Here is a 23,185-nt window from a genome sequence, read left to right on the forward strand (position 1 = left end):
GCACTGACGCCGCACTACATTCATATGGTATTATATTATCATTGGCTATATATTTTATGCATGTAAGAAAGTCTCCATTTGCATGTCACGAACTGTTTATGCTTTACACAAACCTCTAGGAACATATTTTGACACTTAGAATTTGAATCGTTCCAAACGAAGGAATAGCGGATTCGATCGAATTCGATTCAAAGTTTTTCCCAAAAAAAAGTCCACCAATTGACTCCACATAGGTTTTAGGAGGTCCCCCATAGGCTAAAACAGCAATTTGGCAGGTTTTAGATGCCGAATGGTCAAATTCGAATTTTTAAAGAGACAGTACATGATAAATTTCGATATTCAAATAGAATTTGGACTATTCCCTAGTCGAAGTACACAAAAAATAGCTTGAAATTTTAATTTTTTTCATTCGAAAATTCAACTCGACCTTTGATAAATCTGCCCCTTAATTAAATCCATGAAACAAGTAAACATGGAATTGTCAACTTTCTGTATGTAGCTGACCAATTAGTACAGATTTAATTTATGTGCAACAATGTAATAGTGTAAGTCGACGTTTCAGTCCTACACATAAATTAAGTCACGAGTGCTCCATGATCTTCATGCTGATACAGTATATATATATATATATATATATATATATATATATATATATATATATATATATATATATATATATATATATATATACAGAGTTCCTTTTTCTCTGTAATAATAAAACAGAACCTTGCAGTGTCGGACTGGGCTGGCGGGATGCTGGGAAAAAACCTGGTGGGCCCTCGCCGGCCAAGCACCCCGATCTACGCCCCCCAAATAAAGATTAATTGCTGCACCAGTGGCGCATGCACACACACGCCGTTGTGCGCCCAGACGTTCACGCAGGCGCGCACGGGGGGCCCGACCCGGTTGGCCCCCCTATGTCCAGTCCGACCCTGGTACCTTGTAATTGATCCCAAATAAGATATAATTGGAAGCAAACCCAGCCTGTTGGGTTTATTTAATGTTTACATGATTTTCTAATTGACAAGGTTCAAATGACAGAAAGATCCATTATCCGGAAAACCCCAGATGCCGAGCATTCTGGATAACAGGTCCCATACCTATACTATTCAGTGAAGGTATTTTATTAGTTTTTTTATTTTATGCCATGATACTTTTGCTGTCTTTACAAGAAGTATCTGTTGGACTAGGGGAGCAGCACTGATATTCCTGAATGATGTATGGTACCCAGTCATTATACTGCGTATATGTTCTCCCTTTGCCATGAATGCTGGTCTGGGGAATTTATTATAGAACTTGGAATTTGCTGCATTGAGCCAATGTTTCTATTCCAGCAGCACCTAAACGCATTGTTAAATTGAAGCTACTTCCTTATACAGGTATGAGACTTATTATCTTATATTATCTTATTTGCTTACTGCAGGAAATTGCGGGCAGCGCAAATGCACTTGCGAACGTAAATGAGCCCTGATATAAAACTAAGGAGCCTTTTTATCAACAATCTCATTGTCGTGGTTTTACTGGTTTTTGAAACCACAACTAAACTCACAAGCTCTAAAACGACGAATGTTGTGAGATTTATTAAAAAATCCGAATAAAAAAAATTCAAATGGAAAATTACACTGAACTCTGGGCTAAAAAATAAGAATGATTTGAAAACCTCTAAAAATTGTTTTTTCTGACAATTCCTAGCGAAAAAAAATATGAAAACCTCTAAAAGTCCGAATTGGTTTAGGACGGTCCAATAAGATCATCGCAGCTCCCACTGACTTCTATAGGACCTCGACAACTTTTACCTGGCGAAATTTTGTATTAGAGGTTCAAAGCCATCGATGGCGAATTTTCGCCGGTTAGTGAATTTGCCCCCATGACTTTTTCTTTTCAACTGGTGGTTGTTACGCTGACATTCCTATTCAATATATAGCCTAAGCATCAGAACATTCAGCCTCAAGATCAAAATATAAGGAATGCTCTAGCCTTGGTGCAGAACAGATGCTGGAACCCAATATTTATGATCCAGCATGAGGCCCTTTTCTGGGACTACACAGATTCTGGGAGTTATAGTTCAGTAATAACCAGTGGCTGCATGGTTGTTCTTTACATTCCCTTTACATGCAAGTGGAGCTCTACTTTAGCAGTCAAACCCCTTTAACTGTGGAATATGAGCCAGACTTTATCAGAATGATACATGTAACCACGGCAGAGCACTCCCACACAATTAGGCAATTTGCCCAATGTTTTCAGTCTTCCGTGTTTCTACATCTTGTCATATTTATGCACACAGTCCAAGCAACAGCCTGTCCTCTGCAGAAACCCCTGTCATTTTCATCACCCCCCTGCATGCAAATGGCATTCCTTGACATCAGCTTGCAATCATAGCGACAGTCCAAACCATTTGTAGTGTATCTGGGGGTCTGCAGAATTGCTATCTCACTTGCTATGCTGAATAGTGAGCTCTCAAACATCTTGCCTTGGCAGTGATACTATTTCTAAAGCCCCGGAGCTGTGCAATAGAGAAAGTGAAAAAGCACTTTTTAAGTCACTTTATTAATGCCATTGCCTGCAGTGAGGGCTTCTTTTATTTTATGACCGCTTCAAAGTCCAACTGAGTTCCCTGTACAAAGAGAGAATGTGAAAAACACCCGCTGCTATTGGTTTCAGAGCTGGGGATATGCAGTTTTGGGGAAGGCACTGTTCAGTTACTCCAACTTGTTGACCGGTCTCAAGTTGTTGAATAGCTCAAATACTTATCATATTTGTGGTTGCGCTCACAGTGGGCTAAGTCTGCTGTGCATTAAAAGGCAACTGGCTTTTGTCACTTTCTGCCTTTCCACTTACACTTCAGTGTACAAGAATATATCCCTGTATGCAGGTACAAAGCTATGTGCCTGTAACCCTTGACAGATACAATTTTGCACGTTACTTTGTAGATTTGTGCCTTTCTGAAGGGGAAAGAAAATTGTGAAATGATTAGCACACAAATAAATAGCACAGATACTACAGTAAAAGGTTAAACAAATAAACATTTTGCTTTGGTTGATGGCAAATATAGTTAATTCGTTTTGAAGGACCAATAACTGAAAATAAAACGATTCATTTGAACTGACTAAAGGTGGCCATACACGGGCCAATAAAAGCTGCCGACATACATAGTCGGCAGCTTATTGGCCAGTGTATGGGGCCCCCCGACGGGCTTCCCCGATCGAGATCTGGTCAGAAGTCGGAAGTCGGCCAGATCTCGATTGGATGGGACTAAAAATCCCGTCGGATCGCGGGCGCATCTGTTCGTTGATGCGGTCCCCCGATCCGACTGCCCGTAAAGCCACCGTTAGGATCCGATTTTTGGGCACTAGGGCCCACGATCGGATCAGCCCGATATTGCACACCTCAAGGTGGGCATATCGGGGAGAGATACGCTCGTTTCGCCAAACGTGCTGATCTCTCCGTGTTTGGCCACCTTTACTCTTTTTTCCTATCTAGTACATATTAGAGATGCACCGAATCCATGATTCGGTTCGGGATTCGGCCTTTTTCAGCAAGATTCGTCCAAATCCTTGTGCCTGGACGAATCAAATCCAAGCGAAGGGAAATCACGTGACTTTTTGTCACAAAACAAGGAATTAAAAAATTTGTTTTCCACTTTTTCCTTTCCTGGCCCTAATTTGCATATGAAAAAAAGTGTGTAGACATAATTTGCATATGCAAATTAGGATTCGGTTTGGTATTCGGCAGAATCTTTAGTAAGGATTTGGGGATTTGGCTGAAACCTAAATAGTGGATTCATCCAGTGGTTGCATCCCTAGTAGGAATGCACCAAATCCACTATTTTGGATTCAGCCGAACCCCCGAATTCTTCGTGAAAGATTTGGCCGATTATTGAACCTAATCTGAATCCTAATTTGCATATGCAAATTAAGGGTGGGAAGAGGACAGCGTTTTTTACTTCCTTGTATATGCAAATTCGGATTTGGTTTGGCCGGGCAGAAGGATTTGGCCGAAACTTTCTCCTGCTGAAAAAGGCAGAATCCTGGCTGAATCCATACAGAATCCTGGATTCGGTGCATCCCTAATCCCTAGTACATATAAACACAATTTTAAGTAGAAATTAGTGGGCAAACAATGGAGGTACTGTAGCATTCCCCGCAGACGCAGTTGAAGAGGGAGTCAGGATGATACCCATAAGGTTCTGGACAAAACCTATATTGTGAAACAAGATTGTCCTAGGTGTGTGGGGAGTGGGGTAGATAGGCAGGGGAAAATACAGGACTCATTGCTGGAGGAGCCAAGACAAGTGTTTAGACGTCTTTTATCCCTTGTTGAAAGAGAGCTCCTCCTTGCCTCCTATGCGTAATGGAGCCTTGGGCTAATGGCAGTCACTGCAGAAACGCCAGTTACTGCCTGATACTGATTCTGCCATCTGTCACCCAATTCAATTGCACCGGCAAACTATCACTACACACAAGGACTCATTTACAAAGTGCTAAAACGGATGCAAAACTGAGTGTGCACTGCAGAGTTCAGCCTGAGCGTGACCAATAATGCTTGATCCACAAGGATCACAGGAATAGTAGTCTGAACTGCACCCTGGCTGCACATGGCAGCACTAGAGTTTGAGGCATGCATTGAAATACACTGAATGTCAAATATGAACTAATAACAAAAAAGCATTTTATCTCATTAGATTTTACAGTATGTAGAATGAGGCTATGTAGCATCCTATAAAATGTCACACTGTTCTTGCATTGCAAGATTTTGTGGGGCAGACACATCTATCCAAAGCCTGACCTGTAGTTGTCTTCCCCATAGCCTGACATTGCTTGTGGGTGCTGGATTTGTGTAAAAAAAAACGAGACGCCGGCGCCGTTTCGCGAATTTTTCGGCGAAGTGAAACGGCGCAAATTCGCCCATCACTAATGTTTTCCCATGACAGTATCCCTTTTACACAAATCCAGCACCCACCGTTTTTTTTGATGCCGGCGCCCGTTTTTGAGGAAAAATGTTTTTTGACGCCGGCGAATTTTTGCCGCGAATTTTCGCGGGCGTTTCGCAAATTTATTCGCTGGCAGCGAATCGCGCAAATTCGGGCCTGGCGAATAAATTCGCCCATCACTAGAAAACATGTTTTTTTCAAAACGCATCAGTTAATAATGCTGCTCCAGCAGAATTCTGCACTGAAATCCAATTCTCAAAAGAGCAAACAGATTTTTTTATATTCAATTTTGAAATCTGTAATTTTCCCAGCTGCCCCAGTCATGTGACTTGTGCCTGCACTTTAGGATAGAACTACTTTCTGGCAGGCTGTTATTTCTCCTACTTAGGGCTAGTCCACACGGGGAGATAGCGACGCGTTTGCGGTCGCGGCGACAAAGCGCCGCGACAGTCGCCGCGACCGGCGCAGGCGACAGTTTTGTATGGGCGCCTATGTAAAAACGCCTGTGCTAACCACACGAGGCGATGCGCTTTTCAACAGTCGCCTGAAAAAGCCTGGCGAGGCATTTTCAGGCGACTGTTGAAAAGCGCATCGCCTCGTGTGGTTAGCACAGGCGTTTTTACATAGGCGCCCATACAAAACTGTCGCCTGCGCCGGTCGCGGCGACTGTCGCGGCGCTTTGTCGCCGCGACCGCAAACGCGTCGCTATCTCCCCGTGTGGAATAGCCCTTAATGTAACTGAATCAGTCTCAGTGGGACTTGGCTTTTACTTTTGAGTGCTGTTCTTAGATCTACCAGGGAGCTGTTATCTTGTGTTAGGGAGCTGTTATCTGGTTACCTTCCCATTGTTCTTTTGTTAGTCTGCTGGGGGAGAAAGGGAGGGGGTGATATCACTCAGTACAGCAGTTAAGAGTGATTGAAGTTTATCAGAGCACAAGTCACATGACTGGGGGCACCTGGGAAACTGACAATATGTCTAGTCCCATGTCAGATTTCAAAATTGAATATAAAAAAATCTGTTTGCTCTTTGGATTTCAGTGCATAATTCTGCTGGAGCAGCACTATTAACTGATGCATTTTGAAAAAAAACATGTTTTCCCATGACAGTATCCCTTTAAGTTGGCCATACACGTACAGATATTACCGTACAAAATGAATGGTGTATGGCAGGAGACAAGCCGACCAATAACTAGGGTTGCCACCTTTACTGAAAAATATTACCAGCCAGTGGGGGGCGGGCAACAAAAGGGGGCGGTCTGTGACACAAAAAAGGGGTGGAGCTATGTGACGTGCCGCAAAAGGAGTGGAGAAACATCGCAGCGATGTCCACAGCGCTGGAAAAAAGGTAAGTTCTGTTTGAATTGGGGGCAGGCCAGTGCTTTTTTTAAAGGGTATTACAAATTACCGGCAACTGCATTGCCGGTAAATTTGTAATACCGGCCCCGGCAGGTGTTTTACCGGCTAGGCCGGTAAAATACCGGCCGGGTGGCAACTCTACCAATAACATCAAAAGACTATTGGTCGGGTCATTGATCAGCTAATGCGAAACATTTTGACATCAGATGGGTGATACTGACGATACATGTATTACCACCCTAACACAGAGTAGGGTTTTACTGAAATTCTAGTATTAAAAAGGGGTAATTAGATTAGTATTAAAGGGGGTACCTTATGTTAATAAGGTGCTGCAATTTGCAATTAAATCTTAATTTGTTAGCCTTCTAGGTTTTGATTTGTTTTTGTTGACTTTAAACTGATTTTTGGTTACTAGGGCTTATTTCCCTTGTAAACAGACAGCAGACAGAAAGTCAGTATGTAAGATGAATACAAGAAGGGCTGAACAAGAAGATAAACAATACAAAATAAAACAAAACTATTATATCTTGATAATCAGTTTTTGGATGCCAAGATCTGTGATACTGACAACCATATAGTATTTTCAAAACAAAACTGACACCTTACTATGTCCCATTAAGATTTTCCTCTTGCTGATGCATAGTGACTATCTATGGCATCTTATAGCAGCCAACCTGGCAGTCCGGCCTGTCTTTATCTGTATAATTAACCACTAACTCCCCGTGTTTCAGAGCACAGGCAGCACAGAGAAATTGTCTTTTAATGCCATTATTGCACATACTTGCCTGATCTGAGAACAACCGAATTGAGTTTGTTTTTACTCTGTGAACATAGTTAAATGTAATAAAACATTGGACCATCTTCAAAAAACATGTTATATCTTCAATTGTCCAATGCTTTAAAATCACATGCATCCTGCAAAAAAACCAAATCATGGATGCCCAGCATTCCTAGTTGAGTTGGCTGTAAATTGCCAGTGTACTTATGTATAGTTCCAATTCCATCTGCTTTAGAGTGTGCCAAACTGTATGGCTGCCCCCTGAAAGGGGCCTGGACCAGTAGCTGAGGGTTCCCAGTCTAAAGGTATATCAGGGTGCAAAGAACGCCAATTTCTTCTTGTAGATATCATTGGGGGGCAGTTTTAAGGTCAGTAAGGTTGATATTTGGGGTGAGAATTTGCTGTCCCAAATATTCTTTGGGCTTCTGCTGAAGAGCTGATTCAGTACACAGATTCTTTGGAAAGCAGAGGGACTTTAAGTTCCAGAATCTATTCACTATGTGAATAGTACTGGTCCAGCAGACTTCTGCACTGAAATTCATTTTTCAAAAGAGCAAACAGATTTTTTATATTTAATTTTGAAATCTGGCATGGGGCTAGACATATTGTCAGTTTCCCAGGTGCCCCATGTCATGTAACTTGTGCTCTGATACACTTCCATCATCCTTTACTGCTTCACTGCAGGTTGGAGTGATATCACTCCCTCCCCCCCCCAGCAGCACAACAATGGGAAGGTAACCAGATAACAACTCCCTGCTACTTACAATAACAGCACTCAATACTACTCCTTTAGATATATTGAGTAGGAGAAACAACAGCCTGTCAGAAAGCAGTTCCATCCTAAAGTTCTGTCTCTTTCTGAAAGCACATGACCAGGCAAAATGACCTGAGATGGCTGTCTACACACCAATACTACAACTAAAAAAATATATACTTGTTGGTTCAGGAATTCAATTTTACATGGTAAAAGGGAATTATTCGCAGTGTAATTTAGAAATAAAAACGACACCATAAAAATCATGACAGAATCGCCCTAATATACACTATTTTTTACATTACGTTGTTCTCATACTGTCATTTTTTATGCATGCTGAGCACACAAAAAACAATTTTTTAATTTACTTTGCAGCTAAAAAACACAATGAAACATGAATGGAATAAAATGCAACTCTGAACATTCACAAGATGTGTAGGCACTATAAGTTGGCACATCCTGTGGGGGAAATACATTTTTATTGATAGGTGCCTTTTTAGTGGCCATACACATTGCTAACTAACCTGATGCCCTGAGCCGGACTATGTGGCCAAGGCACCCGCTCCACCTTCATGGCCCTGACCAACATGATACATTTATAGATGCAATTTTCATACATTCCATTTGACCGTGTCCATGGTTCAAAGATATCCATCTTGAACGTCTGCATGAATATTTACCAAAAATCGTAGAAAACATATTACCAGACATGACAGACAGCAGGACTGTACCTCACAGCCACCATACTATCCAGCAGCACATTGGCATTGATCACTTAAAAATGATATGTGTGATGCCTCCCTGCCGTTAGCATTATCTATTTCTTAGAGGGGTTGTTCTCCTTTCAATTGGTCTTCATTATTTCTTTTTTGTAGTTTTTAAGTTATTTGCCTTCTTCTTCTGACTCTTTCCAGCTTTCAAATGGGGGTCACTGACCCCATCAAAAGAAACAAATGCTTGGTAAGGCATCAAATGTTGTTATTACTAATTTTTATTACTCATTTTCTATTCAGGCCTCTCCTATTAATTTTCCAGAAAACCAGTTGTAAATTGTCTCAGAATATCACTCTCTACATCACACTAAAAGTTAACTCAAAGGTGAACAACCCCTTTAAAGCAGCTCAACTTGTCAACCTCTCCCTGTGTTGCTGAACTGCAACTACGATTCCCCCACCCACGACAATAAAAACGGCAGGTTTCACATAGGGTTGCCACCTGTTCTGTTTTGACCCGAACAGTTCGGTTTTTCGAAGGCCTGTTCGGGTCTGAACTTCAACCTTACGAACAGTAATCTGGCCAATACTGTACATGAAAAGCATTTAAATACTGAGATACTCACCGTTCTTATTATTACAGATCCAAAAAAATAAGCAAATCAATCAAAAATAAGAATGGTTTTTTTTTTCTAAATTAGCATTGCTTTATTTCAGAGCTTTCTGGATAACTGATTTCTGTATAAAAGGTCTCATACATGTCATTAAAGGATTGGGCAGAATATAGATAGAGATAGGGTTGCCACCTGTGTGGTTTTGAACTGGGCATCAACACTTTAAAACATTGTGGAAACGGGATAGAAATCCAGCCAGTTGCTTCTAAGTGATGCAATAACCTTTCCCTGGTGTCATAACATCAACTTTGACGTCATCATGCCTGTTCCTACGTCACTGCCTCACCCACAATGTTATCTGTCCTGCCCCCTGTTCAGGTTTAGCCATCAGCAAAGGTGGCATCCCTAGTTTCACTTCACATCCAGGGTGTATGTAGAGTAAACTATCTAACAATGGTCACACAATCCTCCCCCTAGGAGTACTTGAGAGACTGGTGGCCCTGTACAAATGATCCCCCTGCCACACTGTAGACACTTGGTGCGTGCCGTGAGCAGCTGCTCGGACCCTCCAGCGCTGTCTATGAGAGAGAGAGAGAGAGAGCAGGAAGGGGGAGGAGAGGGGGAAGGGAGAAAGCACTGAAGGAAAGAGGGAGGGAGGAAAGCGCTGCCATGGACAGGGGCGGAGCTTTGACGTTGAGCTACAGGGCTAGGAGCTTGCGAGAGCTTCTCGTCACGTCATTTGATTTCATGGCAAGTGCTGGGAGCACAGGCAGCCTCACAGTGGGGATTTTTTTTCTCTTCTCTCTCCCCACCTCCTTCATTGTATAATGCTTCTCCTTCCCGGCCAGGCACAGGCATTGGCTTAATCGCAGCAGCCGGACCGACATATGGAGCTGCTGCTGCTACACTAGGGGGAGGGGGATGCGTTAGACCTCAGGTGTAAGTGCATGGGGTAAGTTTTTTTTTTTTCTCTCTCTCTTGTCTTGTGTGTGTTTCCTCGTGTGTCCGGATACAAAGTCTTCTTGAGATGAATGGCAGGCTGACTGGTCCCTGGGCTGTCACTGCAGGAGAGGGAAAGTTCCTCTAGTCCATGCCCTGGCACCAGGGAACTGCCTGCTATTTGCACTGGGACCCAGGGCTTTATTATAGACAAGCTGCTTGTTCAGGGAACTTTCAAGTGTTGCCATATTAGCCTGACACTCTCTTCCTGGGCTCTTCATGGCAGTGTCAGGATGCTGGGATTTGTAGTTCATCTGGTGCCACTTGTGCTGTTAGACGTGAGTGTCAGCAGGTCTGTCGTGTGCGTGGGGGATTTAAACAACAACAAGGGTTTGTCACTGGGTTTGCTTCAAGTGACAGTCTTTGTACTCAACACAAGCCGCTGCCTGCATGCCCATGCCTCTTAGGGGCTCCCACACATATGCCAAAGGGGCACCCCGAGTTGCCCACAAATCGTTCCTGCAGGATTAAGCCTCTGTGACGGGCGCTGATGTCTAGTCTAGTCTAGTCGTTGCTTTCTCTTTTTCAGGCAGATGGAATGTGAAAGTTTCTTATCTATAACTTTGTGTGTGTAGTTGGCTCCTATAAACCCGTATAGGCTCCCAGGAAGGGTGTAAAGTATAGAAATCCATCTTATTTAAGATTCATCCTCCCATTCAAGTGTTTGCTGTTCTTATTCTCTATGTCCGCAAGGCTTTTCTGCTGCCAGTCACTCGATAGCCCAGCCACCCCGCAAAGGGCTTCTAAAGCCTTAAATGTCCTTGTCCATGAGCGCTCTAGTGTGTTACCTGAAGTCTGAGCGTTTGGACCCATTCTGCTGCCTCCCACGCAGAGGAAATTCCCTCACCCCGAGCAGTAAATGGAAGGAAAGCCCATACTGACTGGAGCCCTAGCACATGTTGGGAGATGCAGGGAGTAGGTATCTGTCGCTGGAGAGACAGATGGTCAGGAATCAACAATGTTTTCCTGGACCTTTGTCTCCAGAGAGTAGTCGTGTAGTCTTGGCTTGGCACCGTTACTGCAGCCCATTTACCCTTTCATAGGTCTTTGCCAAACACAAGATGCTGATGCTACATGAGTCAACTTTTTATTTTATTTTTTTTTTCATTTATTTTATCTGTGTGTATTGAACATTTATGTTTTTGCAGCTGTCGCATGATATTGCTGGAATTCTTATTATTATCATTGTTGTTATTTTGGCATACGAGCTGATGAGCTGCTGCTATTCTGTGTTTAACCTGCTTTGCACCAGATGGACTTGCAGTGGGATATAGGCCTTCCTGGCAGCAAAGAGGTTAAAAGCATACATTATTATTATATCATGCCATTATCTCGGTTTTATTTCATTCTAATTCTAATTTGGTATTTTTTATTGTAACTGACCTAAAGGTAAAGTTATTTATGTCCTTTGACTAGTTGGCAGTTAATAAATAAATATATCTATCTATCTATCTATCTATCTATATATATATATATATATATATATATATATATATATATATATATATATATATATATATATATATATATATATATATATATTCATTCAGTGGACTGATTGTGTTTTTTTCTGTTTACATTTGTCTGTTTCCATTTTACATCCATCAGCTACTAGCGCCTGACGCATTTCGAATCTGTTTCTATAAAAGAGTGGCATCTGAATTTATGATCCTTAGTATCCAGTCCTTTATTGCGCCTGAATGCAGCCTCATAGAGGAGTACAGCTGCTGTATTCAATTGTCTCTACCCAAATGACCTCCTCCCCCCCCCCCCCCACCTCGCCTGACCCACAGGCACCGAGAGGGGGGACTCTTTTATTGGCTGCTACTGTGAGTTGACGGGTAGACTTGAAAAGAGTTTGGGCTAGTAGAGAGCTAAGGATGGCGGATTCTGCATTCATGTAGATCCTCACAAGCGAAGGGGATTTGTGCATGCTGATACCTTATAAAAGATGAACGAAGAAATGAAGATACTTTTGAAGCTGCACAATCTTCTTCATAGGATATGATCCAGCAGCCTGAGATTTTAAGTTATTGAAAGAATAATGCACTTTCCCTCTAACACTGAACTCCCATCATATATAATTGTGCATGGTTGCACAGGAACCAGGGCTCCTCTGCTCTCTGAATTTTTCATAAGCACACTGCAATAACCAGTCACCTCTAGGTTAGAGGCAGTATACTACTGTGCAGTTTGTCTTATTAGAATATAGATTTCTTAACCGTGTGCTGGCCTATTGGGGGGGGGGGGTCTGAAACACCTCAGTCCAAAGGCTAATTAAGAGAGGTTTTGGGGGGTGGTGTTGTTTATATGCTGACCTGATGACTCCTGACTTATAGCAGATTGATTGCTATGACAGTGTTTTCATTTATAATTCATTTTTATTGGCAGAAGGGAGCCTGATCGTATGTTTTTATATATCTGTAACATTGTACTGGGAAAAAGGGGGCCTGACCAAATGCAAGACCTTTGAAGAACGATATAGCTTTTCAAAGTAATAGTGTTGCTTGATATCATTTAGACTGCTGTTGTAATATTGGAAACATTCTTTGACTTATAAAAAAATATTTGTGGGATCCATGTGCATAATATGCAAACAGACACCTGCTTTTTCCATTCAGCACTGGCATTTACTCCTTTTTTGAAATCTAGTAGCAAAACACCGCCCGATGATGTGGTTGAACTGTTATTAATCAAATAATTAATGCAACGCTTTCTGTAGACCTTTTTTATTGTGCGTGGATGCTACACAGGAGCTGTGTTACCAGTATATGGGGTTTGCAATAACTAAGGATGCACCGAATCCAGGATTCAGTTCTGGATTCGGCCGAATCCTTCTGCCTGGCCGAACCGAATCCTAATTGCATGTGCAAATTAGAGGTGGCGAGGGAAATTGTGTAACTTTTTGTCACAAAACAAGGAAGTAAAAAATGTTTCCCCTTCCCACCCCTAATTTGCATATGCAAATTAGAGTTCCGTATTCGGACGAATCTTTCACAAAGGATTCGGGGGTTCGGCCGAATCCAAAATAGTGGATTCGGTGCATCCCTAGCAATAACAGTAACAAAGTTTGCATTAGGTCGAACCTGTCTAAAGGCAACGCTCTGTTCTTATTTGTTGAAAACGTTTCCTAAATTACCCCATATCTGTTTTTTTTTTTTTGTTTTTTGTAAAAGTCCGAACTCGGAGGCTTTTGACAGATCAGTGAGTCATGAGTCAAGGTGAGAGAAGTTGATCGTATTCTCTGTGTAGTGTCCGTGTTTCTTATGATGGAAGAAGAGTATCGCTCACCTACAGCTGCTCTCATGTCTGCTCGTTTGACAAGGTCGTCCAAATTAATACATCTGGGCCAAATCTTTGATTAGGGATGGGCGAAATTTGACTCCTTTCCGCCGGCAAAAATTCATTAAAGTCTAAGGGGCGACCATTTTTTTTTTCTACCATTGGAGTCTATGGGCGTCATTTCCGCGGCAAAACTTGGTGAAAAAATTCAGTCATCCCTAATTATGATCCAAATGCTGGACTGCCTGCCGCGTAGGGGTCCTCTGGGACCCGGTGGGAGAAGACTGCATCTACTGCCCTCGTATTCCATGCCCTCTGGGATGTTCCAAGCTTTCCAATCGATATCTGACTTGATCAAATATCAGTTGAGGATGCAACAAATGAAACAGGCTCAGTAACATAAACGTTTATGGATAAAAGTGTGATATAAGTATCGGCATGCTCTACTGCTGCTAGAAAGTTCTGCAGCAACATATGCAGCTGGGCTTAAAGTGTTAATCTGAAAGTAGACCTGCTGTAGTTGTATTTGACTGATTGGCCCTGGGCTATATCTGGCAGACAGTGCAAAGCTAAGAGAAGGCATTAATGGGCAAAGTGTGGTGCCAGACTCTTGCTCTAAAGCTTGGTACGCCCATGCATGTGTCACTAACACAAGTACCTCAGCTCAGCAGCTGCCTGGTGGAGACCCCTTCACTGCAGGGCTTCTCTGATTTCTCACCAGAAAGTGAGGTTGTTTTTCTATTCCCTCTTTGTGTGCTGATAGAAAGGATAGTAAAGACTTCTCTGAGAGAATTCGGTAGTTCGCGATTGTTGTTGTTTTTTTTTTATGGAGGAAATAATTGCAACCTATAAGGTCTTACCCTGTTAAATAAACAGTTCAGTGTAAAAATAAAAACTGGGTAAATAGGCTGTGCAAAATAAAATCTGTTTCTAATATAGTTAGTTAGACAAAACTGTAATTAGGGATGCACCAAATCCACTATTTTGGATTTGACTGAACCCCCGAATCCTTTACGAAAGATTCAGGCCGAATACCGAACCGAATCCTAATTTGCATATACAAATTAGGGTGAGAAGGGGAAAACATTTTTTACTTCCTTGTAAAAAAAGTCATGAAATTTCCCTCCCCACCCCTTAATTTACATATGCAAATTTGGATTCGGCTGAAGTATTGGGCTGAATCCGAATCCTGGATTCAGTGCATCCTTAACTGTAATGTATAAAGGCTGGAGTGACTGGATGTCTAACATAACAGAACACTACTTCCTGCTTTTCAGCTCTCTAACTCTGAGTTAGTCAGCCACTTTAAGGGGGCCCACATGGGACATAACTGTTCAGTGAGTTTACAACTGATCTTCTGCATGCAGGTCAGTTTCAAAAGCAACAGTTATGACCCATGTGACCCTCCCTCGAGTCACTGATTGGTTACTGCCTGGTAACCAATCACTGGAAAGCAAGAGAGCTGAAAAGCAAGAAGTAGTGTTCTTTTATGTTGCACATCCAGTCACTCTAGCCTTTATACATTACATTTTTGTCTAACTATATTAGAATTTTTTTTTATTTTGCACAGCCTATCTATTTACCCAGTTTTTATTTTTACGCTGAACAATTCCTTTAAAAGGACAGGAATGCTAAGATACATATTTTACATTAACTTGAACAGTGTCTAACCTATCATAAATATCGCCAGTCCTTTTATATTTAAGAACAAGCCGTTTTTTTTATTTTTTTATTTATTTTACAGCAGTATTCATTTGCACTGCTGAATTCCTTGGCATGAAGACGTAGAAAAGCAGGACTACAAAATAATTGCCTCCCCAGTAGGCTCAGTTTATTTTTAATGCATTAGAGATTTTGGAGTTTGCTTTTAGGTGTAGTTCAGCACTAGCTGGAATTGCATAAGAGCCTCTTGGGCTACCCATGGTGTCCAGCAAGAAAGCCGTGTGCCAGCTAATTGGCTTTCATGGGTGAAGTAAGTTCTGTGATATGGCAGCGTGACCATTGTATAGAGATTCGTTGGCAGAGACTGTGGCGACAGAGGACTGGCAAACAAGGCCCCGCTGCAGATGTTCCAGACAGGTTTATAGCATATGTCTGCTTATATGTCTGCTTATAAACTGAGTTACAAGCAGATTATTGCATATGTGGCAGGATGCTTTCCTGGCTGTAGAAGGTAAAGCACATTGCCCTGCTGTTTCCTGCCAATAGATAGTGATGCCAGGATTTTATGTCCATACAGTTTGTAAATTCCTTGTGCATTGTATATTTGCTGACAATCACCTATACGACGATAGGTTTTTATCTTCAGCTACTTTTACAATTAAAAAAAAATCCTAACCTTTGAATTGTTGCTTTAATTTACACACGGGCACTCGCTAAATTGGGGGGAAAGGTTTTGGGTGTACTTGCTGAGCTGGAGTTATGTATTAACTGCTCACGTTTCCGTTGTGTTATTGTAGCCTTACTTCAGTTCATACATGTCTTTGCCTATATGCTTTATCTGCTCACAGTACAGAGAAATATCTTTTTAGCCCCAGAAATGCTTAAGGACAAGATATTACATTGGTTTGTGTGTATCTGCTTTATATGCTGTATCTGCTCGCAGTACAGAGAAATATCTTTTAGCCCCAGAAATGCTTTAGGGCAAGATATTTCATTGGTTTGTAATGCAGCTTCAGGAAGTTTGTTATAAGGACATAGAATAACAGGGACATGAGAGCTTTGCTTGCTGAATATTCTGATTACAGAGACATTGCAATCGGCTGCACTTCAGTAAATATGCAGAGCAGCTGGCTTACATGCTGCTTTGACTATGCATTTGCAAGTAATAATGTTCTAGACGGTTACTCAGTTGGAATGTCAGCTCTGAAAGCCAGTACAGTTAAATGCTGGTATTGGTCTATTTAATTACCTATTGCTAGAAGGAGGTGGCCTGTTTCCCCTCTATATAACAAGGATACATGCTTGTGGTACAGGTATGGGATCCGTTATCAGGAAACCCTTTATCAAAAAAGCTCTGAATTACAGAGAGGCCATCTCCCATAGACTCCATTTTATCAAAATAATCACATTTTTTTAAAAATTATTTCCTTTTTCTCTTTAATAATAAAACCGTACCCTGTACTGGATCCAAACTAAGATATAATTCATCCTTATTGGAACAAAACCAGCCTATTGGGTTTATTTAATGCAATGATTCCTTGTGAGCAACATGTTGTTCCCCAAACCCTTGGATGTTGCTCCCAGTGGCCTCAAAGCAGGGGATTATTTTTGAAAACTAGGATTGGAGGCAAGTTTCGGTTGCATAAAAACCAGATATGCTGCCAAACAGAGCCTCCAGTAAGCTACCAGTCCACATAGGTGCTACCAAATAGCCAATCACAGCCCTTATTTGGCACCCCAGGAACATGTTTCATGCTTGTGTTGCTCCCCAGCTCTTTTTTTTTACATCTGAATGTTGCTCACGGGTGAAAAAGGTTGGGGACCCCTGATCTAATGTTTACATGATATTCTAGTAGACTTGTGGGATGAAGATCCAAATTACAGAAAGATCCATTATCTAGAAAACCACAGGTCATGTGCATTCTGGATAACAGGTCCCATACCTGTACTTAGAAGTTGGGAGAATGTCACTTATGCAGCCTACTCCTAGTAGCTTCCAAAAAATGTATTTAGAAAGTCCTAAATGTAGTTGCACACTTTCAGTAAGCTATGCTACTGTATTTGCCACTGAAATGTAGAATATGCCAGTGTAGTGACTGTACCTTTGGGAGAGCGAACTAAATTCAGTTTCTCGAAGAGCAGATGAGTTTGTAATGAAATTCCTGGGCCCAGTTTAGGGCAGGGCAGATATGCAGTAATTTTAGGGAGATTCAGTGATGTAGCCCTCTAGTTGCTCTAACCAAATCACAGACAGTAGTTTCTATTTAACTGTAAAATATACTGGTATCTGGCCTAGCAACCAGCCTGAAATAAATCATCTACATTTTCCTTTATTTAAACCCCCTCCTATCCTGCAAATATTCCATTCCAGTCACCGACTGACTGCTGGTTGTACAGACCTTACCAACCACATTTCATTTTAGGGTCAGGGCACACGCTAGTATTCAGGGAGATTAGTCGCCTGGAGACAAATCTCCTCTTCTTCAGGGGGGCCACTAATCTCCCCAAACTGCCTCCCGCCGGCTAGAATGTAAATCGCCGGCAGGATGGCAATCGGTGCCTCACGTGGAAACTTCGGACGTCTTCGGTAAACGAATCGCTCCTAGTGCCAACCCAGAGATTTACATTCTAACCCTTAAAGTCAAAACCTGAAAGCTGTAGAAACAAAGTTTAAAAATTCAAAAAGGACTCATACAGTGGCCCATAACAAAATCTTAGAATTTGAATTGTCTATTTTTCAGACAGTCGCTTTTTAGGTTTATTGCATTTGCTGATTATCACTATCATCGGCTAGTATTAGCGACGCACCAAATCCAGGATTTGCTTCGGTATTTGGCCAGGATTCGGCCTTTTTCAGCAGGATTCGGCTGGATTCTTGTGCCTGGACGAACCGAATCTGAATCCTAAAAATTGTAACTTTTCATCACAAAACAAGGATAGGCCAAAAGATTTTCAACCGCGCACCAGGTGCGCAGTTCTCTCTTTACATCTCCCTTGCTGATTTGCATATACAAATTAGATTTCGGGTTCGGTATTTGACCAAATCTTTCATGAAGGATTCGGGGGATCTGCCAAATCCAAAATAGTGGATTTGGTGCATCTCTAGCTAGTATGCTAGATTCTTCCATTGCAAAGCTGGGTGTGGGGGTCAAGATAAACCCAAACTAAAATAACCCTCCAGATTTTGAGCTAGATTTTCAAGTATCTTTCTGCTTTTTACATCTGAATTTCGGAAATCATGCGTGGGCTTCACCATGACACCTTTCCTCTGAAGTAATTCGCACTAAAGGTGTCTTCCAGGCATTACATGGGATTGTAAAGGTTTACACCTCCTCCATTTACAAGGGTATGGGAGCAGAAAGCCGTGTGTGCAGAGCAGCATTCAGATGGCACTTTGCTAAGGCTGTGCTTATCTCCTCCAGCTAATGATGTGCTGAACATGCATGGTGACCCTGCGAGGCACATAAATAATGGCTGCAGTGATTTCTCTCCCCTCTGTCACAGCGCTCTATTCTGTGTGCTGAGCACAAGTGGCGATGGCTCCAACTGCAACAGTTCTTGGCAATGAAAAAATAGCAGAGGGATAGGAGAGAAGACTGGCTGATTATGAAGTCCAAAGATCAAGCACTGCCCTCATAATCCAAAGCAAGCACAAGAGGGCAAGGTCCATTTAAATGCAGACTGAATTCCCTGCTGTATACATAGTGTGTGGGACCTGCCCTAAGCCAACAGCTAGCGCTCGGCATTTCAGTGGAACTTTCCTCTGTGGATTTCATACGGTGTCGTTGAGATATTGCTAAAATGTTAAATTTTTAAATAATTGCTATGCTAATGAGTGACTTTCCCTTTAAAGGAACAGTTCAGTATAAAAATAAAAACTGGGTAAATAGGCTGTGCAAAATAAAAAATGTTTCTAATATAGGGTGTCTAAAATAATAGTAAGAACATTATTTCCTGCTTTGCAGCTTTCTTGGTCTCCACTGATTGGTTCCCAGGCAGTAACCAATCAGTGACTGGGGGGGGCACATGGGCCATAACTGTTGCTTTTGAAACTGAGCTGAATGCTAAAGGTGGCCATACACATAGAGATCCACTCTTTTGGTGATTTGGCCAAAAAAGAGCGGATCTCTACCCTATATGCCCACATTGAGGTGGGCGATATCGGGCCCTAGAGCCCTACAATCAGATCATAATATATGGCATACAGGTGGTCAGATCGCGGGACAGCATCAATGAACAGATGCGGTCTGTGATCCGACAGGCTGTTTACCCCTGCCCGATCTGGCAGACTTACGGGCAGATATCGATCGGGGAAGCCTGTCGGAGGGCCCCAAAAATGTAATGTAAAACATTTCTAGCTACTTCTTTAGTTAATTAAGCTTTAGTTCTCCTTTAATAGTTGTGTCTTGATACGGATAATTCTGATAGCCAGGCACTGCCTTTGTCCCTTTATGACCCATTTCTGCCAGGCAAGGACAATTCCAAGTGATATATATATATATATATATATATATACTGGGGGTCTGCATGCCAAATACAACCCTCTGAGGGACCCAAAGCTCTGTAGAATTCTGCATACGGCATCAGCATCTTGGTGCACTAATATATCATATAATTAGAGACAGGAGAGCAATGCACTGATGTGGCACTCCAAGGGTTAAAGCTTAAGGACTTTTATTGTTTGCTTTTTTTTGTTTTAAAAAACAAACACCAGAAATCTGATTGCTTTATTGAGCATAACTGGTTAATGAAAGTTATCGTTATTCATAGACACAAGGTGTTGTAGTTCAACTACACCAGACAAGTCTATGAGCACATGTCTACTTGCCATAGCCACAGAGATATTTAAAGGGGTGGTCCTCCTTTAAATGAACTTTTAGTATGTTTTAGAATTGCCAATTCTAAGCAACTTTTCAGTTGGCCTTCATTTTTTAATCTGTAGTTTTTTTGAATTATTTGCTTTCTTTTCCTGACACTTTCCAGCTTTCAAATGGGGGGGTGTCACTGACCCTGTCTTAAAAAAATGCTCTGTAAAGCTACAAATGTATTGTTATTGCTACTTTTTATTACTCATCTTTCTATTCAGTCCCTCTCCTATTCATATTCCAGTCTCTTATTCAACTCAGTGCATGGTTACTAAGGTAATTTTGACCCTAGCAACCACAATGCTGAAATTGCAAACTGAAGAGCTGCTGAATAAAAAACTAAATAACTCAAAAACTACAACTAATTAAAAATAAAAACCAATTGCAAATTGTCTCAGAATATCACTCTCTACATCATACTAAAAGTTAACTCAAATGTGAACAACCCCTTTAAGCAGTTGCTGCTAGAGGGGTTGCTGGGATTTGTAGTTGAGTAACACTTGCTGAGCCCTAGGTGGAGAACCTCTACTGTTGGCCACAGTCTCAGACATGTGCTTGTGTCTTGTGATCTCCATAGGGAGAGTCCACAGTGTAGCAAGCAGCAACTGCACGCATTGTACAGGCTTTATAAAAAGAAACATTACGTGTCATTGCAGGAGCAGCATTGCACTTGGCTGCGGCTCTAGAAGGAGCTTTTGCAGCACATGCAGAGACCCAGCTATAATACCACTTGTCTCTGAGTGAGGGAACTCTGCACCATTCATTACAGTTCCCAAGCCTTTTGGACTTACATTTACACCTTCTGTTCTCAGGGACCATCCTTTGCCCCAGCTCCCTTCTATGTTCATTTGGCATTTATAACATATACTCTGTGGTATACACAAAACAAACTTGGGCTGTTGTATTGAGCTAAATTGCACATTCTTTAAATAGCATTGATTTTTTTGTAAGGAAACCAAAATAAATTGAATCTTTAGAATCTGTTCTGTGCCTAATTTGAATTACTATTTTCTATTAAATAGAGACATTTTATATTGAGGGCTCTCTGGGACCCATTTTAAACTTCATTGTGACCCATGCACAAGTTGGGACTAGTAACGCACTGGCCATTTTTGTCGGCTACTGCCACCAAGCAGAAAACAGTGGTCTCTTTAAAGGGATTCTGTCATGATTTTTATGGTGTAGTTTTAATTTATAAATTGCACTGTTTTTACACTGCAAATAATTCATTCTGCCATGTAAAATGTAATTCCTAACAAAAAGTGTATATTTTTTTTTAGTTGTAATATTGGTGTGTAGGCAGCCATCTCAGGTCATTTTGCCTGGTCATGTGTTTTCAGAATGATGATGGATTTTCTTTCAGGCAGGATATTCTTTCTCCTACTCAATGTAACTGAGTCACAGTGGGACATGGATTTTTACTATTGAGTACAATTCTTACTAAATCTACCAGGCTACTGTTATTTGGTTACTTTCCCATTGTTCTGCTGATGGGCTGTTGGGGGGGGGTTGTTTTCATATCACTCCAAATTGCAATGCAGCAGTAAAGAGTGACTGAAGTTTATCAGAGCACAAGTTGCATGACTGAGGACACCTGGAAAACTGACAATATGTCTACTCCTAAATTAGATTTCAGAATTAATTGTAAAAAAAATCTGTTTGCTCCTTTGAAAAATGGATTTCAGTTCTGGAGGCTGCTGGAGCAGCACTGTTAACCAATGCGTTTTTGGGGAAAAAAAACAAACCATGTTTTTCCCATGACGGTATACATTTAAAAATAGCCAAAATGCCATGTTTGCAACTAGATTAAGAATCAAATAGCTTTCCTAAACAAATTTGTACCTGGGCAGTAACCCATAGCAACCAATCAGGGATCAGTTTTTTTAGCCAGCTGCTGGCTGAACACTGAAAGCAAAACTCTGGTTGCTATGGGTTACTGCCCAGGTGCAAATTTGCCCAGTGTTTATAAATTACCCCCACTGTGTAATACCATTTGATAAATGCATCTGTTTTAGGTGTTCAGTTGCCATTAAACTACCATAATTCTAAAAACTCCTAATGGCACATGGGTTGTTTCCCAGAGAAAAAGAAGATCCACTGTCTTCTGCTCCTTGTGTGTGTGTTCGCTGTCAAGCTGATCCTGTGCCTATCAGTGCACGCTCATATAAGGTGCAGAATTAGCAAGGCCTTTCCCACATGCTATAAGTCTCATGGCTACTGCTTTACAGAGGATGCCCACTTTATGTGGAGCCCAGTGAATTGGATCCCCCCATAAACAGGCCTGTAGCCATTTCTAATCAGGAAATACGTGGGCTCATTTACTAACACTGGGCAAATTTAGCATATAGCCTATGGCTTCCAATCATTCCCATAAAAAGGCCTACTTTACATGTGATAGTTACTTGTGACCAGGGCCGGATTTACATAGCGGACGCCCCTAGGCCCACTGCCATTTGTCGCCCCTGTCCCCTCCCCTTTATTCGTGCAAATTTTCATGGAGTTTGTATCTCCTGTGCATCCCCAGTGTTTTTGAACCAATGTGGGTGTGGTTGGGCAGCATGCCGCCCCCCTAAAATCCTGCTGCCCTAGGCCCGGGCCTAGGTGGCCTTCCCACAAATCCGGGCCTGCTTGTGACTTAATTTGAATTTTCTAATTTATGTGTCGAAATTTTTGATTTTTGTAAAGCCAGAGTACACAATGGGGCCCATTTTAAGATCGCTTTGTTGTGGTGTTCAGCACAAGCGATCTTTAATGAAACTCTGCGTGAGATTCCTAACTTGACATTTTGTGCCGAGAAAGCTCAGCAGTCTTCGTAAGTTCCCCAAATGGGCTTTTCTAAGTAAGAGAAACTTTGGCACCTAAAAGCTCCTCGAAGTTTTTCTTTGTTGAAAAAACCCATTCAGGGAAACTTAAGAAGATTGCAGAGCTTTTTCAGCATCAAACCTTGCGAAAGTCACGCAGGTTTTATTAAAGGTTATTCTTGCCGAAAAGCAAAAGCAATCTTCAATGAGCCTCTATAATTTGTCATTGGAAAATTGTACATTAGAAAAAGTTCCCAAAGCAGCACTGCTGTGCCATAAGTTAAACTGGTAAGAGGTAAAATAGCAATAATGGATGTAATAATGGGGTTTTCTGGATAATGGATCTTTCCGTAATTTGAATCTTCATACTTTAAGGTGAAGGAAAGGCTGAAATTAATCTTTATCAGAAAGGTCTACTGTATATAAATACA

At 41.6% G+C, this 23,185-nt stretch overlaps 1 protein-coding gene across 1 annotated transcript in view; it reads left to right on the forward strand.

Moving 5' to 3' along the window:
• Positions 1-9,763: 9,763 nt before the first annotated feature.
• The window catches only part of sertad2.L (SERTA domain containing 2 L homeolog), a 68,550-nt gene continuing 55,128 nt past the window's right edge, over positions 9,764-23,185 (forward strand). The window contains exon 1 of the mRNA XM_018262819.2: positions 9,764-10,097. The gene's annotated coding sequence lies outside the window, so the exon portion shown is untranslated. The remainder of the gene's footprint in view (positions 10,098-23,185) is intronic.

Source organism: Xenopus laevis, chromosome 5L (assembly GCF_017654675.1).
Source record: "Xenopus laevis strain J_2021 chromosome 5L, Xenopus_laevis_v10.1, whole genome shotgun sequence".
Classification (NCBI taxonomy): domain Eukaryota; kingdom Metazoa; phylum Chordata; class Amphibia; order Anura; family Pipidae; genus Xenopus; species Xenopus laevis.